General features: G+C 43.8%; 1 protein-coding gene across 2 annotated transcripts in view; it reads left to right on the top strand.

Moving 5' to 3' along the window:
• Positions 1-17,576, top strand: part of LOC106649685 (SIN3-HDAC complex-associated factor) — a 34,034-nt gene that overhangs the window by 3,139 nt on the left and 13,319 nt on the right. Inside the window, exon 1 of one of the 2 annotated variants that reach the window (XM_023458921.1) lies at positions 2,091-3,129. The exons of the other annotated variant lie outside the window; for it this stretch is intronic. The gene's annotated coding sequence lies outside the window, so the exon portion shown is untranslated. Of the gene's footprint in view, positions 1-2,090; positions 3,130-17,576 lie in introns of those variants that run through there. 2 annotated transcript variants of the gene reach the window in all.

Below are 17,576 nucleotides of genomic sequence, written 5' to 3'. Positions count from 1 at the left end.
TAAACTATAAGAATATTATTATTATAAAATTGTTAAATATTCATTAACAAATTTATTTAAAGAATGTTAGTGTTAATATTTTTTTAATAAAAGAATTTTTTTACAGAATTTATATTTTTTTTTTTTAAGCGCATTTGAATTTCGCGCGCTTTCGTGCGCACTGCATTGCTGCTGGCTGCTTCGAGTCGCACCCCAAAATTGACCATATAAAGTGGATTATCTTCTTAGAATGGTCAGCTACCCCTATTTTTTTTTACAGGAAACGATTCGTGAAACTCTAACGAATCAATTGATATAAATTTTTTGAGGATGTAGAATTTTTTACAAAAGTTATTAACGAAACAAAATCATTTCCTATACAAGTCCATGTTAAAATTGCAATTTTCGACAGCATTTTTCTCGGAAACGAGTTCAGCTACCCTCATTTTTTTTTCTTTCTACATAATTGTGAGGCTCTAACGAATTGATTGATATAACTTATATGAGGATGTAGAGTTTTTATCAATATCGAAAGAGCCTCCTTAAGGGTGATGTTGTACGCAAGAAGATTTTTATATAATCTAGAATAATGCTCATAAGAGGAATGGCCTAAAATGACCTTAAAAAAACAACTAAAGGTGTATTCGAATGTGAAATTTTCCGCTCTTTTCAAATCTGCAATAAAAAATGGGGGTCACCGTACGGAAAATCAATTTTGGTTCGCTGTAGCTCAGAGGTTTTGTTCAAGGTCAAATCCAAGGTCACCATTGGATTCCTCGTCGAAAAATACGTTGAACATGATGTTTTCAATTTTTTTTGAGAATTGGTAGAAATTAAGGGATAATTTAGTATAGTTAAGTTCGAAATCGCGATTCAATTTTTAAACTTCGTCAATGATTATATTCTTAATTTGGCTGTAGATTTGGCTCTGAGGCACCTATAAGGGCGCTAGGGGTCTTAAAAGATAGGTCTTGAGATGCTTTTAATAAGCAGTAGTATTGGGGAAATGTTTCAGTATTTTGTTAATGTCCACACAATAAAAAGCGTGGGAGTATTAGGTGGATAAAAGTATAGAAAATCGGAAAAAATTGAATATTTCAAATGCCGCTATACGGAGCTAGGGTGCAATATTCCGGTCGTAACCTACGCCATTTTTTAGCTTTTGGCACACCAAAAAACACCCCGAAGTTTAGAAACGATCGGTGTTTCTCCAAGCGAACCTCAGCTATTACAAAACTCGAAAAATGGCGATTTTTGCGGTTTTTAGCAATATTCAAACGGCTCTATATCAGTCAATTTTGAAGCAATCAAAATTCTGAAAAAAGCAAATTAAAGGTCTTGAAAAGACCTTTAATTTGCCGGTTTCAAAAGTTAAATTGCTTCAAAATTGACTGCTGTAGAGCCGTTTGAATATTGTTGGAAATCCACAAAATTAGCTATTTACTTGAATTAAGCTCGAGATGTGGCTATCGTCGAAAACCTCGGGGTCAATTTTTTTTCAAAAAGTACTTTTTCAGACGAAAAAAATGAGCCCAACTACGTCTCTGAAAAGTCAAAACTCCGCTTTGTAGAATTTTTCGAAAATCGACAAAAAACAGCGAAAAAAACCACGTTTTTCGACACTCATTTGTCGCTTGGCACCTCCAAAAATTTTTTTCCGGGCTGAAACTTTAGGAAAAGTCTTTTTTTATGTTGTTTAATAACATATCTTTTTTTCAGATTTTTTTGAAATACCGCCGCGCACACTTTTTTAAAAAAGTAGGAGAATGACCCATATACAAAAACATTCCTCTCCCCTCTTTCTGCGCTGCGGCCTGTCGCGCGCTCTCACACACGCATACTTTCAACTGACACTATACAAAAGTGCATGAGGCGCGCACATTGGCGCAGAAATCGGCCGGCCGCTTTTGCGCCTTTTGCACGAAGGTAGTAGTGGTATATAGTAGTTGTAGTAGTGCTGCTGCTGGTGGTGGTGGTAATGGTAGTGGCAAATGTATAGCATTTTATCGTGTGTATATGTGTGTACGCCAAACTGAAGCGCCGTCGCCGCCGCCACATACAGCCGCGCGTATATAGCGTTTTATTATATACCGCCACTTAAGCTTGTGTCGTTGTCTGACGCGGTGTGCGCTTGGCTGCTACTGCTGTACTTCTCTGTTGCTGCTTCGATTCAAGTTTACAATTACATACAATACGTATATACAAGCGAAGAAAAACGACGTGGAGCTGCACCGTTGCCGTAGCTGCCATAACGTGCGCCGCTGCACCTGCCCCGCATCGCACGAAAGCTTTTTCGAATATATTGACATACGACATCAACAGTGTGTGCGTCCTCTCCTCTCCGTTGTCGTCGTCGCCGCCGTGCGCTCAAAGTGTGAACACGAGTACATCGTAATTGAACCATATTTATAACGCGATTGATCGTGCGTGCACTTGTGTGAACAGTTCTAATTGATTGTAATACATAGTGCGCGAGTGCGTGTGTACTGCGCGGCGTTGACTCGCACCCGATTCAAAAAAACGCATCTCGTCTGACTTTCTCGACCCGTTGCGTCGAGCGTGTCGTAGTTCGTCACTAAGGCCACAAAGAGTCAGGGTAGTCTCCTTTTTTTTTAAATTCGAAAATAATGCGAGCTGCGGTATCATTCTCAGCAACAGCCTCGTCGACATTGCGCTCGGTCTTGTCCTTCGTCATTCCATCGGGCTCCGATGATGAGTTTCTCGTCCTCGAGACCTGTGCACTAGAACTGAGAGGAATTCGCCACAGGTAGAGACTCTAAATTTTTCGACACGTGATAAATTAGGAAAATAAAAAAAATTATTCTCCCCCCCTCGTTTTATCATCTGTTGCTTTCCTTTATTTTTTATATTTTTTTCGGTTTTTCGAATTGCCAACGCAACGCCAAATGCGAGTTCGACGATAAAAAAAAGTGCGTTACACGGCAGTTAAAGAAAAAGCATTGTGATCACGTACATAGATAGGAATGAAGTAAAGTAATTACAACGAAGAACGAAACGATTCGAAAAGACATTGGTTGGAATTCAAAATTTCGAGTGCTCGAGGAAAAGAAAAAGAACGCCGTCATCGATCGAAGAGACAGACACACAGACTCGCTCGTCCACGGAAGATTGAATCGAGTTTCTGATCAAGTAAGTACTTATCAACGAAATTGCGAATCCCTTATTTTTGAATGACAACTGCGCAGTACGCGACGACGAGCCCCCGGTACTTGTATTCCAAAAACATTCGTCGCGGACCATGCGCTTCTTCCGTGCATGATATAGGAGTAACTCAGTAGGGCCGAGCCCCCCGAAGCCTCCTTCTTGCTGCTAACTCGCCAGCTGTCATGGCTGTTGCTGTTTGCGAACGCGGCGCATTCAGAGGCAGCTTTCGCGCGCGCGCGCGCACACACAGACGGATCCTTTTGACTGCAGTATGGTGGTGTATATATATACCTATCTATACGTACGTATACGAATGCCGCGCGCTTTTCTTGCCGTCGCCGCGTCCTTTTAACGTCGACGTCGTCCTGACGAGCCTCTCTCTCTCGCGCGCGCACGCAGGAAGTTCGCGGCAACGGCAACAGTGCGTTTGGACGTGTGCCGTTGGTGCGTCTGTACCAGCGCGGGCGTGTATGTACACGCGATATGCAGGTTTGTTAGTATACAGTCGCTCGCATACTCCGAGTAGGCATGTAGCAGCAGCAGCAGCAGCAGCAACAATTCTTTGAGAGGCGAGCTACACGCCGTATACGGCAAAACAATCATGGCGACGGCCACTCGGGTAGCCACGCGACCGCCATGACTCCGATATATATACGCGACTGCGTGCGCGCCTCGTGCCCACTTTATAGACTCGCAATTCGCGACATCTGCAAATATCGTACCGTACAAGATGTGCACGCAGTCGCGCACAATTTTTCGATCGATTATTATATATATCAAGCGCGAGCGACCTGATTCTCGGCTCGTATGGTGTAGCATATAGGTTCGCGCCAGGTCCCGAAATTCCAGACCGCAAACGTTTATATACAATGCTCAACGCTGCAGGCCATGACGATATATATATAGTTGCATTAAACGCTTATATGGGAAATCAGGACAACAGGACAACATGTCTCGGCCGATGACGCGCTATACGCGCAGGTGGCATCGAGCTCGTACCTTCCCCGTGCTATACAATAAAACGCGATGACGTCTATTGCGTATAGCGCGCGCTACGGAGCATTTTGTGCCGTTGACGTTTACGTTATATTCTATATACACAACGCAACAAGCTGATCGACGCCGTCGTGCCGCTGCAGCGCTTGCATTATGTACATTTTCTCTCGTCGTCGTCGTCGTCGTCGTCGTCGTCGTCGTCGTCTCTCTATACTCTAGGCGCAGAGCGTCGTGACGCGCGTCGAAGGATTCTGCGTGTGACGTCATGGCGACGCGCGACGATAATGATAATAACAATGATGTGCTTATTATTATTACTATGGCAGCTTTCGGAGTTTGCAGCGCGCAGGAATCGAGCCAAGTGTATGGCCTGAATTTCGCGATTTGTCAGTGTCAAAAAAGATTTAAAAAGAGGAAGAGGGGGAAAAAAAGAGAAATTTTGAGGTGGGAACTTTTTTGCGCTTTCCGCTTGTCTATTGATTCATATATAATACATACGCACACAGCTCCAGCTTGGTAACCCGGCAAAAACTCGATATATATTTGAGAAATGAGATATCTATAAATACGAAGCGGATAAGTATGACAACTACTCCCCCATGACCTCGTTTTCGTTCTTACTTATATACTTACTTTTTTTTTAGGTACGCGATTTGTGTGTTAAGTATATATGCCAAAATGAAAAGAAACAAAAATTGCCAAGCTCTCGATGCCCCGTTATTATTTATCTATTGAGTCATCGTTTCATTTTTGAACTTGACTTTAAGCTAGTTTCGCTCTTCACGCTCTATGATTGTGCCATAATGAAATTTCGCAATTACGAAATAGATAAATTTCACGAATTAAATTCGCGAGAGTATGTATACACATCGATCGATGTATTATAAAAAAAGCTCGATTAACTTGCTTGTGTGTACGAACGTCACGCGGCATGTAAATGATTTCTTTCTCTCTCTATCTTTGTCTCTCTCGCGATCGATCGGAGTGTCATTGATCGGCAGCACGAGGAAACGCGATTGTTTTTATGCAACAACGACTCGGCCTTTTTTCGTTTTCTTTTTTTTTTTTTTGCTCGCTGACCATTTGGGAAAGCGCATTCTCCTCTCTCTCTCTCTGTCTTTGCGGCGAATATTCAATCGCGTAAGTCGCGCAAGTGATCGGCTGTATTTACGCTGAAATACTTGAATAATTCTTTTGGAACATCGATGTGCTACTGTAACATGCGGCTGTATTGGTAAAATCGACCGACCGATAAGTTTGACGCGAGCCGCAAGTGCTTGCGTAATCTCAACAATATATCGTCAAACTTGCGATTCGACTTTTTGCTACACCTAATCTGTGTGTATATTATAAAGTTCGACGATCGGGTGTCCTTAGTTCGAAGTCGAATTATAAATTTTGAACAATTATATAATCTTATTTTAACTTTTGCATTGAAAAATATCCGATCAAAGGTTATATTAAACAAAATAAAAAAAAAAAAGAATCAATCACTTCTCGAGTGTTTAAACGGCACGCCGATGACATAAATCTGCGTCTTTGTAAATCACGGGTCGAAACGAAGATTATACGAAGGCAGATTTATATTACGCACGTTGCTTACAAAAATAAACTTTGATGTATTGTCAACTGAAAATAAAACAGCGATATAAAAAAAATTTGTATAAATCGCGCGATACACCAGTAGAGAAAAAGAAACAAAATCAAATTCCAAACTCTTGGCTCTTATACTTATTTTAGGCTATAAACTTTATTTTGTTTATATATTTTTCGAACGAAATTCTCTCATTTGCATGTCGTAAAGAATAAAATCGCGCGATTAATTGTGTTTTTGCGTTATATCGAAAAAGATATTTCTTTCGTTTCGAGCCACGCAACAACAACAATAGCCCCGAACGAGATTAGCCGGAACGCAGAAATTGCATTTTCGGACTCATCGCCCCCGAAGTAAATACCACGCGATCGAAAAAAGAAAAAATATTAAAGGAAAGAAGACGAAGAACTTCAGTCGTGTCTCTTTCTCTTTCCAAGATTTCGAGCGACGCAGAAAGCGAAATTCAATTCGAAAACGAGAGAAGCAACAGCAGCATCGGCATCAGAGATCGTTAATCCATCTTCGCGTTGCCGCTGCCGCTGCTGCTGCAGAAAAGTATAAAAAAACAGCCTCAAGGATTTCGTGCTGTGCAGCAGTACGATGATACTTTGGGAGTCGACGCGCGACAAAGGCGAAACTTTTAAAAACGTCGTCTCGTGCGTGTGCGTAGTTTTTCGAAGATGATTTTTCGTTTCGTTATCCCTCGCGCGGGGCAGCAGCAGCAGCCTAAAGTTCCGTGTGCAGCTATTTTTGTACGAAGTGCAAAAGAAGGTCCCGCGTAGCGTGGCCCCTCTTGATATTTCATTATTATATACGCACACGATGATGTACACGTGAAGTTGAGAGATTTCTTCAAAACGATCTCTTGAAAGAGAGGCGATATTTTAATGTAACAATTATCGACACGATTTTACTATACTACGGTATACACGCAGCTGAAATAACAACAAAATTTAACGAGTCGATCCACGGCGCGCGGAACACTACCTATTAGCCAAACAGCTAATGAACCACAGTAGTTGAACGATCATGTCGTCGTTTCACGGTTTTATATAGCTATAATGTAGCAGTGGTAACTGTGAGGGAGGGGGCGCGCAGTTTGAGTAGGCATATTTTGGCAAGCTTGCAATATCGGTCTTATCGTTTACTCGCGCCGTTACAGCCTCCGCTAAATTTGCTCGAGCGAGTATTGTGAAATACGGTTCGCGCATCGTGTCGTTATGTGCACTTGCACTGTGAGCGTAATGGCACTCATTTCGCCAAACGGTCTCGTTCGGCTCGGCGGAGTGAGATCGTTTCATCGCCCGGCGGTAAAAGTACGGAAGGTACGTAGAGCCTCGTACGAATGATAATAAGCCAAATGTATAATGTACATATATCGCACGCACACATGGTGGTGGTGTACACGGCTATATCGAGGGCACGAGCGTGATATTTAAAAATTCTCGAGCCGCATCGTTTTCCCCTTCCTAAAAAGAGATATCCTCGGCGTGGGAGAATCTCAGCGGTATATGAAACCGGGCTCGGACCGATCGGCACTTGCTGCTAAAGCCGATCGTCAAAAAAAGCCGAAAAAAATCAATTTGGCGCATACCTACAGGATCAAGTTTGATTAGAGCCTCTCGTCTTTCGACACGCAGCAGCAGCAGCAGCAGGGCTCGCTCGAGAGCCGCGTTCATGCTGCGGCGCTGTTATACGGGAGACTTTCTCCGGCATGATATTGCAGGCAGAGAGACTTGGCAGCCGCCAGACTTTGGCGTGCGCGAAACGTGCCCGCTCCAGACTTTACTGTTATGTCAATATTCGGGCACGTACATGTAACATAACGCACGCATACACGCGCTAAAGAGAAGGAGATATAATGGCTGGGCCTTTATAAATATTTCGACGGTCTCGAATCGAGACGATGGGCCGCTTCGAGAGACTTCCAAAACCCGTTTTCCGAGATCCTTATGAGAGTCGTTTACGAGACTCGAGCTGCTCGGTGCGAAGACGACGACGACGACGACTATGCGGCGCATTTTTATATTTTACACTTAAGTAAGCTTCTCGTGCAGATCGCCGTTGATACGAAAATTTGCTAAAATGCGTTACATCTGCCGAGGCGCCTGATTTGTGTGTGTGCGTACGTGAGCTGTATATAACCTTGACACACTGCGCCGCCCGAGGAAAAAAGAAAAGGCAAAAGCGTCGAATACTAGCAGTTCGGTTTCTCTCTTTTATCCGTGACATTCGTACTTATATACCAGAGCTCGACTTCCTCTCTCTCTAGCGCAAAATGCGAAAATCTCTCGCGGTGTTCGCTCGCGCGAGCATTTCCTTGTGTCGGCAGCAGCAGCAGCAGCAGCAGTGACGCAACCGATCGCGTGCCGTTCATTTTAAAACTCGAAGAGAGAGAGAGAGAGAGCGCATTGACGTATGTGCCGAATTACGCAAAAGTATAATGTACGAAATAAAGACGGCAAGGAGAAAAAATTTCCCCATTTTTAATTCAATTTGCACAGAGCAGCAGCAGCAGCGGCAGCAGAAGCAGTAGAAGTTAAGTGGCGTCGATCGTTTCGCAGTCAGGCACCTTCACTCTCGCTCGCTCGCGATTGTGTATTATACATACACTTTTGTACATCGGTAGATATACATACAGTAGGTAATCGTGTCAGGGCCATGGCTTCCATTTTGGAGACGTCGCCGCTCACGTATATATAATGTGCGGTGAGCAGCAGCGCTGATCGTCGTCGGCTCGGCGCACCGCGAGCGAGATCGGTATATGTACCTTATATATACCAACATGTCAGCTCGCTCGCGAACTATCACTTCGGTTTTCTCGGATTCTATACATATGTAATGGCACGCGATCGGTAATATTCAGACGCGATGAAGCAGGAAAACTAGTTCTTCCATGTACATCGTACCAACAATAGACGCGCTGAGTGATATCGTTACGAATTATGCAACGACATCTTTTTTTTTTCCTTCTTGTAATCACTCGCTAAAGCCGTTATACACACGTGTTACGCTTCGTTGGGCGATTTTATGCGTATAATAACAATTACAGTTATGTCAAAATTGGAGTTCTCCCAACGAGGCAGCGATCGCGATTCGAGCGTGAAAAAAAAGACACTTTAATTTAACATCCATGGAAATACCTCGTCAACGATAAATATTAATAGTGTATTTACCGCCGAGCTAATTGTCTTCGAACGCTTATCGATATATTCAACGCTCGAGAACAGGTGTCTTTAAATCCCCGCGCAATCGATCATGCGCAGTGCGAAATTGGGGGGTACATAATGATATACGCGCTCTCGTTTCTTATCTCTCGTATATAATTGATGATGCGCCTTGACAAAAGCACGAATCGGCCGATCGCGAGCGGTATATATATACGCGTTACATAAAGATAATAATGTTTGTAAAATCGCAAAACTTTCTTACGATCCCAATCAGGTATATAAGTACGCGCGATTCAATATGATTATTTATACCGTTACGCAACACTCGGTGCATCATAATAAGTGTTATAAATAATGAGAGAGGTGCACACACACATCCGCAACAAACAATAACATATTTGTACGGCAAAATTCGCGAGTTTTGTTTCCGGCACAATCCACAGAGCGGTACAATATAAATGGAACATGTTGCATGCGTCAAGTCACTCTCGGACTCGAATCGTGTTATGTTACATAGCTCTCGATCTATATAATGCGCATACTTGCATGAAGCTCGCGCGCGCACGATGAGTCGCGCGGCGAGATGTTACATGTCGCGTGTATGAATACAGTCTAATATACACGCGGACGCGAACACGGATTTTAAAAATAAAGTATCTCGCGCGTAGTCGATCGATCGATCGATGCCGCGTATAGCTACTGTATACACAATTGGCCAGTACTCTATACTCTCTCCTACTACTCCGTCTGGCTCTCGACTCCGTAATACAACAAGCGCACATTACTAGCGGCGATCTATTAGCGCGCTCGAGCCGTATAATATGCGGATATACTCTCGGTAACTGTAATCATACGCTATGCGGCACTTATTACCGAAGCAATGAAACGGTTTATTTCTCTCTCTCTCCTACTCTTGCTGTCTGACTTTGCCCGCTCGACACTGGCATTGTGTCTGTATTATATAGCTGCCAGCACGGAGCTTACAGCATACCGATATAAGAGAGAGACGTGTTGTACAGACGAGTGAGATTGAAAGTTTTGCGGCGTTGTGTATAATACAGTCGCAATGTGAAACAGGTAACAGTGTCAGGGACAGCACGCGCACAGACACGCACGAACAATGTGGCTCGGAGCAGTAGCAGATTTTTTTTTTTTTTCGTGCCCGCCTACGCGATCGGTATGTGACTATTTTAGGACATATGTTCGGGGGGATCGTGACAGCTGTGCGTGCGCGTGAACTTTTGCGCGCGCTATCATCGCGCTCGGTGGACGTGATCGGGGATTCGACACTTTTACTTGCGCCGTTTCAAGGCTTGATATCCATTTATCGAGAAGGAGGAAAAAAAAATTGGCGAGTCCTTTTCCTTTTCCTTTATCCTCGGACACTCGTCGTCGTGCGCGCGAGGACTCGAGTCCGCGCAGATCGAGAAACTTTCACTCAAAAGACCAAAATGAAGCAGGACACACATTACATTGCATACTGTATGTGCTTTTATCACTTGGATAAATTTTGCCTCGAGCGTGCTTTAAACAAAAATTACAAGAGTAGAAAGTGAATGGCGATCGCGAGCGATTCCCCTCCACACGCACGCACAGTGCCTCTCGCAGTTCTCTTTCCCAGGAACAGCAGCACCGCACCATGACCACCACGCGCTCGTCACATGTACCCACGGACGAAAGTGTATATAGTAATGATAAAGGCACTGCTCGCGCGAATTCATTATCAGCTTGGTCTATTACAGCAGTGCGAGGTCGAGAGAGCCGGTGTATGAAGCCGCACCATATGTCAAGCGTGTGTTACGCCGCTGGCCTGTGACTATCCCTTTTGCTCGTTCGCACATCGCGCGTAATATCGTATCCGTTGCGCAAGAAAAGAGAAAACTCCTCGAGAGAGGCTCGGCTCCTACCTGCGTGCGTGACTTTGACTTTCGGGCTCATGGCGGTAGAGAGGAAGAAGTAAAGGAGGTAGAGGACGGACGAGCTTTCGGGACAATTTCTCTTTTCGCGCATGGTCCGCTTGTACCCGGTATTCGAAGTTAGACACTCATTTTCTAAGTAGGAAGATCCTTATTAGGACAAGGAAAAATATAAGGCGAACGGACTGTTGGAATTGTACTTCGCATGCTCGTATACTTGAACGCGCGCTCGGGGTTCAACGATCTCTGCCAATGCCTCTCTCGGTATTTGGATTGTAAAACGCGCGTCGCTGTTTGTTTACCCGCTTCATTATTACGCAAGGATGCAAATTAACCTATGAACCGGACAATGGAGGGGGTTGTTGAATTTTGACTTTCCTTGAGCGAGCGGCGCCACGAATCCGCCGCTTATTATAGTTGTGCTGTAGCACCTTATACTACTTCCGATGATTATATTCAGCCGCGTGAAATGGCTTGAAAATCACTATGCGGGTTGTCGCTCGATATGCGTGCGCAAAATAGATCGTCTTTTATTACAAATAAAAAGGAACTTATCCGTTTTCGATTGTTTTTTTTTTACTCTTAAAAAGCTCTCGCGTGCACGTGAGCAGGTGCTACTCGACGCGGCGGCATTCGCGCCTTCTTTTTCACCTTGAGAAATTTAAAATCACCTCGGATAAAACTTCATCGCGTCGAGTTTTCGCGTCGCTCTCGAGTAGAAAGTCGCGCACGATCGCTGCTGCTGCTTCGAGGCGTGTTTACATATACACACGTAAAACACATAGCGTATGGTGTACTTGAGCACATCGGCACTAAACGTATTCGTCCGAATTTTGCGTGTGCAGTGTACGTTTCGTTTAATCAACGCTGTCTGTGTTTGCTGTGGGCTATTTTACTTGGTTCGCGCGCATCGCATTTGAACTTGAAACTGCACTGCAGCCACACTCGAGAATTTATTTGCCCTCGCGCGGCTGGTGCTGCTCTTTACCAAACGCGTTAACACCTCTAATCGGTTAGTGCTTCGAGTAAATATGCATATTATAAGCGCGAGAATCGGCCACTTAAATAAGCCTTCCGAATTTCGGGCTGTGTTTTGTTTTTACTCTTTATATTTTTGCAAACGGCGAGTAAAATTCCACTCTAACCGGCGCGAGCATACACGACGAGTGTTGCATCGATGCCTCGAGCAAATTGTGTTGCTTCTTATCTCGGTGTGGCTTTTATTGTTTTTCCACCATATTACACCGCGCGCGATATATCCATCCGAGTAAAATATTATTATTACACGAGGGCTTCTAATCTATCGAGGAAATAATATATATTTTTACGAGTTCGAACGATCTCGTGAATTTATACATCTAATATATACGGAAAGGATTGTTTTATATACATTTGAAAACGAATCGCTAGCGGGATCATCGACCCCTACTTATATACGTTAGTCATGCCACTTCACGAGCAATGTAGCCTATGAGCTTGCAGGAAAAATTAACTTTCTATGTCGAAAAAAAATCATCGACCCAATATCTTTTTCTGACTGCGCCACTTCTACTGCGGACGCGCGCGACCTTATAAAGTGCACGCGCCTTCTCTGCATAACGGACTCCCGATTGGCTGGATACGCTTCTTTTTTCTTTTCATTATATGCGCTCGCGCGTCTCGTCTTTATTATTTTCTTCTTTTTACTTTTAGTCTCGCGCGTTTCGTTTCGTCGTCGCCCGTCTCGAGCGACCATCATCAGCAGAAATCACGCGAGAGAAATTTACTCTCCTCGCGCTACGGCGCGCAGAAAGATGCGCGCCTGCAGAAAACATCGTCTCTCCGAGGTGGGGTTTATTTATAGATCGGCCAACACTGCAAATGAATACACAGACATACACACATACACACACATGATTTCGCACGCATTCAGGATTTGAATTTATATTGCAGGCAGCAGCGGAGCTCGGCTCACACGCGAATTCTTTCATTTCTGAGCTTCGCGATTGGCCGTTTATTGCCGTTGCAGAGTCTCATAATAAGTTTATGAATTCCGAAAGTCAGTTTTATGTTTATACTTTGGAATAATATGCGAGGAAAAGAAAAAACTTGGCCGCGATAACGATGTTTGATGAGGTTTTTCGGTGGCTTCTGTTTCGACGCCTTTGTTCCACTTATCTCTGCTCTTATTATATTATTTATATTTTCTCACAACAAACGCACACTGATACACACTCGATCGCGCGACAGTTGTTAATATTCCAATCGAAAATATCATTCGGAATCCTGGCAAAAGTGTTTGATACACATAACATCATTTTTGTGCCAGTTATAGCGTGCGTTATAAATACGATAGCAGCTTTCATGCTTGCAGAAAAATGTGGAGAAAAAAGCTAAATGGGAACCACTGTACTGTCTTCGTTCTGTCGCTTTCGACATTCGCAATCGGCACACAATCGGCACAAAAGTCCATGGCACATACACGCGGGGCATGACAACGAAGACGACGAAGACGCGATGATGAGCCGATAAAGAGAATGCAGCGTTATTGTACGAAACACAGCTCGCGCGAGCTGATAAGATTAGCTCGTAGCGAAAGCTACCACGGATGATCCGCGGGTAATCGTGATATTATAATATTATTATGCTGAGCTCGCGTTCGACACGATGGAGATAATCGACGCAATTAATAATTATATCGCGCGCGGATTGACATTAACGAGGAGAAGGTGGAGAAGGCCAGGGGAGAAAAACGATCGACTCTCTCCAAAATTAGTGCGCGCGTCGAATTGTTCGTCTCGATCTATATCCCACATTATCTCACTGTGCGCGAGCTGCACAATATTGACAATTCGTACAACGACTGAAACAAGGTCGAGCGCGGGGAGAGTGCTAATATATACTCGCGGTTTCGGTGCAGCGAGGCACAAGCGAGAGAGATAACTTTTGCGGGAGCTGCTGCTGCTGCTGTTTGTTGTTTTTATGCACTTGAAAATAACGTGTCAGAAAGAAATCGAGCCACACACACACACAAAAAGCACACTTAACAAGTGCGATAATATAACACCGCAAGATGTAGGATTTAGCGCCCAATGCATTACCGTATGTATAATATACGCAGTATCAAGCTCCGCGATAACGAAGAAAGCGTCTCTTCTTTTTTTTTCTCTCTCTCTCTCTGTTTCTACCGTACGATATAATATACGCGATCGGTGGGGTCATCTCGCGATATCGTGAGCGAACGAGAGAGAGAGAGAGAGAGAGACAGAGCCTTTATCTCGCGAATCCACACGCATACGGTCGCGCGTTCATTATCGGTTATTATTATACTGAACTCGGGAATTAAGTTTTTTTTCTTTTAATAAAAACTCTGGCCTTGCAATATTGTGTAGCAGTGGTAACAGCTTCGAGGATGTGTATATAGGTGTATAGAGAATAAAATAAGTTCAAGAAACTATACGTACACATAAACAATCTATTTGACGTTAAGTGCATGAACGGCAGGCAAACATGACACGCGACCTGAATCTGTATAAAATCCCGGAGCGAGTCGACACGTACGACCTTCCTTCACTTTTCAACCGCTGTTCATCAACGTCGTAAAACTTCTCTCTTTTTCTCGCGTCTTTCTCTCTCTCTCTCTCTTAACTCCTGTGCAGCTCGAGTTTCGACACATGTCGCTTCATTTATAGCCGCGCGTATATTACGAGGGAGTTTTGCCACATTTTCAATAAAATCCACCTATTACGTTTACATTCATGTAAAAGTTGGCGTATAAATTGAAAGCGAAAACAACAGCGATCCCTTTTTCTGACTCGCAGCTTCGTAAGCTCGCGCGAGCTGATAAGGAGTAACGAGCCCCTCTATTCCCATTGTAATCACATTACTATTGGCGATTCGTAACCACAGCGAGAGAGAGAGAAAGAAGCGAGGACTTGCATCGCTCAGCAAAATATCAATTTATCGTTTATTTTTCTTCGCGCCTATATATTCTACGTACTAATGTATGCCTCGCTCGAGAGCTGCTTTAATGACTCGTGCGAGCTCGTACGGCGTAAACACACATTTATATATCGAAAGCAGGCCTTTATCAGTGTGTTTATATTATACATACAATAATTAAGCAAACTTTGCATCGGCGATTTTTTCCCTCTCTCTTTCTCTTTGTGCGTTGCGTCGATGCATTCGCGAGCTTTCTTCTCTTCGTTCGTGAACATAATTTTTACATCTCGAGCTCGTTTTACAAAGGCGAAACGAACTTGTTTAATTGGCGCGCGCGCGCTTGTTGCAGTGCGGTGACGCGAACTCTGTAACAGCAGGGTCGCGTACATCGCGGAAAACAATATTTATATATCATTGCGCTCTCGTGTTTGTGCGTGAATTTTTGCCTCTCGATCAAAGGGGTCAGTTTCGCTGTACAACGAATGCATAATATAACATTCTGTTTATCGTCGCAAGAGCTGTACGTACACTACTTCGCGTATGTACACCCGATGCAGACTACATTATTATTTTATTATTATACAAACATCGACCGCACGAGGACTCGAGACATGAGAGAGAGATAAGAGAGTAAAAAAGACACAGCTCAGCTCGTGCGAGCGATCGAGCCTGTCTCTCGCGACGTACTTTGTATCATACGTATATATACGTATATCGGACACGAGATGTGTACAACGCGTTTTTTTGCTTTTCGTACAAATAATTTACGGCTCGAGCGTCGACGAAAAAAAAAGGAAATCTCTCGGCACGGTGCATAAAATGTATCGCGTAATTGCCAATGCGCGCCTATAATATAAACTTGCGTGAGGTCGTTCGTCGATTTTCGCTTCTTGCCTGCGCGCCCCTCCCCCTCTGCGCGCACGATCGTTTACGGTGAGAATTCGCTTACTTTAACTCGTGGATCGTTGCAGCAGTTTTCCGCGTGGTAAGTCGCGCGACCGATGAAAACTGGTTTATTTTTATAATATCGCGCGAGATTTCGCGTAGCTTAATCATATGCGCCTCCTCTCGAGCTACCATAAGTATACCGCGCACGGCGTGGAAAATAATTTATAAATACGTATATGTACACATTATAGCGATCTCGCGATACACAGATGCGAAAATCGCACGGCGCAGTCTGCGACTTGACGATCCCTCCGCGGGCTTAAATACATTATATCGTTCGCAGATTTAACGAGTTCGTATACCTCTCGATGGTCGTCGTCGTCGTCGTCGAGTCGTGGACTGCACAAATCTCTCGCGCTTACCTACATATATACATACCTGCCCGCTGCGTTCGCAGCGCAACTCGTTTTTCGTCCCGCACGCACATACACACACACACACACACACACACACGCACATATTTTTCATATATAAAATGCGAACGCGTTCGCCCGACGTTCGCGTACCTATAAGCGAGCGTTTGAATACCGGTTTGAAAGTATATATATATGAGCGGGTGGTTGCTACTTGCTTCGACTGCTGTTGCTGCGTATAATATCGAAGATTTTCTTTGTTACTCGTGTCGATGTTGTTGGGTATATCGATATGATACGCGTACTCTGCCCTGTGCAAAAAAGAGCATCTAACCACCGTGAACCAACCTGGTAGAAATTAATGCTTGACTTTGTCAATGGCCTGATGATCAAACATTGACGATTTTAATCATGACTAATCATTAATTGACTTATTTTCGGCGATTCTTCTGTTACAATTATATGTTAATAATATTAAGCGCATTTTAAATGTAGTGTAAATATAAATTTAATAGTTTCAAAATATTTGGACGTTTTTCAACTAATTTCAATACGCTTATTTTACTTCAAGTCTCTGCCACTAGATGGCGAGTACCTTTATTCCAGTAAATCTACAAGTGGCAAAGTACAAATAATTGTATAAGTCAGAGTCTACGAAGAGTCTTGATCGACAATCATCTATTTCCATCTTTTGTAAACGATTTTTAACGATTACGATCTAACTCAATCGTACGGAATAATATGTATTTCAGCCCCGCGGGTCTGGAATCACGTCCGCGTAATAATTATATCGCTATAAAGGCACGCGCGGCGTTGAATCGCCTCGAGAAAATTGACAGAAAGGTCAACGTTGCCGCGGTACCGCGAAAGGCGTAATGATCGCAAAAAACGTAAAAAAAAAAACAATAACAAAATCACGCATCAAACGCACTCGTTATAATTTCGTGCGCGCCTCGTTNTGTGTGTGTGTGTGTGTGTGTGTGTGTGTCTATGTGTGTATAGTGGCCGGTTAATGCGACGCGCGGGTCGCATATAGTGTTGTAGAGTGTCTTATTTCCGAGCACCCCGAATCTATTCTCGTCGCGCACAAATTAAATCGTTTTGTATTTAGAGAGAAGAGCCCACGCAGCAGGATTAAAAATATCGTCGTCGTAGCGCCACAATGTTCGCGAACATAATACTCTTCCGATGCTGCGTCGCTGCTCACGTATACGTACGTATAACGCGCGTTTATACATACCGATCGCGCGCACGTACACACACGCACAAGGTATAATACGGGCTTATTAATAGAATCTATTCAACGTGTCAAGGGACTATTTAGGTCAAAATCGTACATAATCGATGACACGCAGTCGTAGACGCGTACGTAGCTCCGATCTCTTGCCCCGCTCGCGGGTCAGACTTGACACCATCATTTTGCGCTTATTGTACGAACAATGCCAATACACGAGTACACAGAAAAAAGTGATCTCGTACAACACGTACACACTTTCTCAACGTCGACAAGGTGTATAGGACGCGACAGTGTCTC

Source organism: Trichogramma pretiosum, unplaced genomic scaffold (genome assembly GCF_000599845.2).
Source record: "Trichogramma pretiosum strain Unisexual culture from Peru unplaced genomic scaffold, Tpre_2.0 scaffold37, whole genome shotgun sequence".
Classification (NCBI taxonomy): domain Eukaryota; kingdom Metazoa; phylum Arthropoda; class Insecta; order Hymenoptera; family Trichogrammatidae; genus Trichogramma; species Trichogramma pretiosum.
Note: the sequence above shows the minus strand (reverse complement) of the source record. Positions and strands in the feature narration are given on the sequence as shown.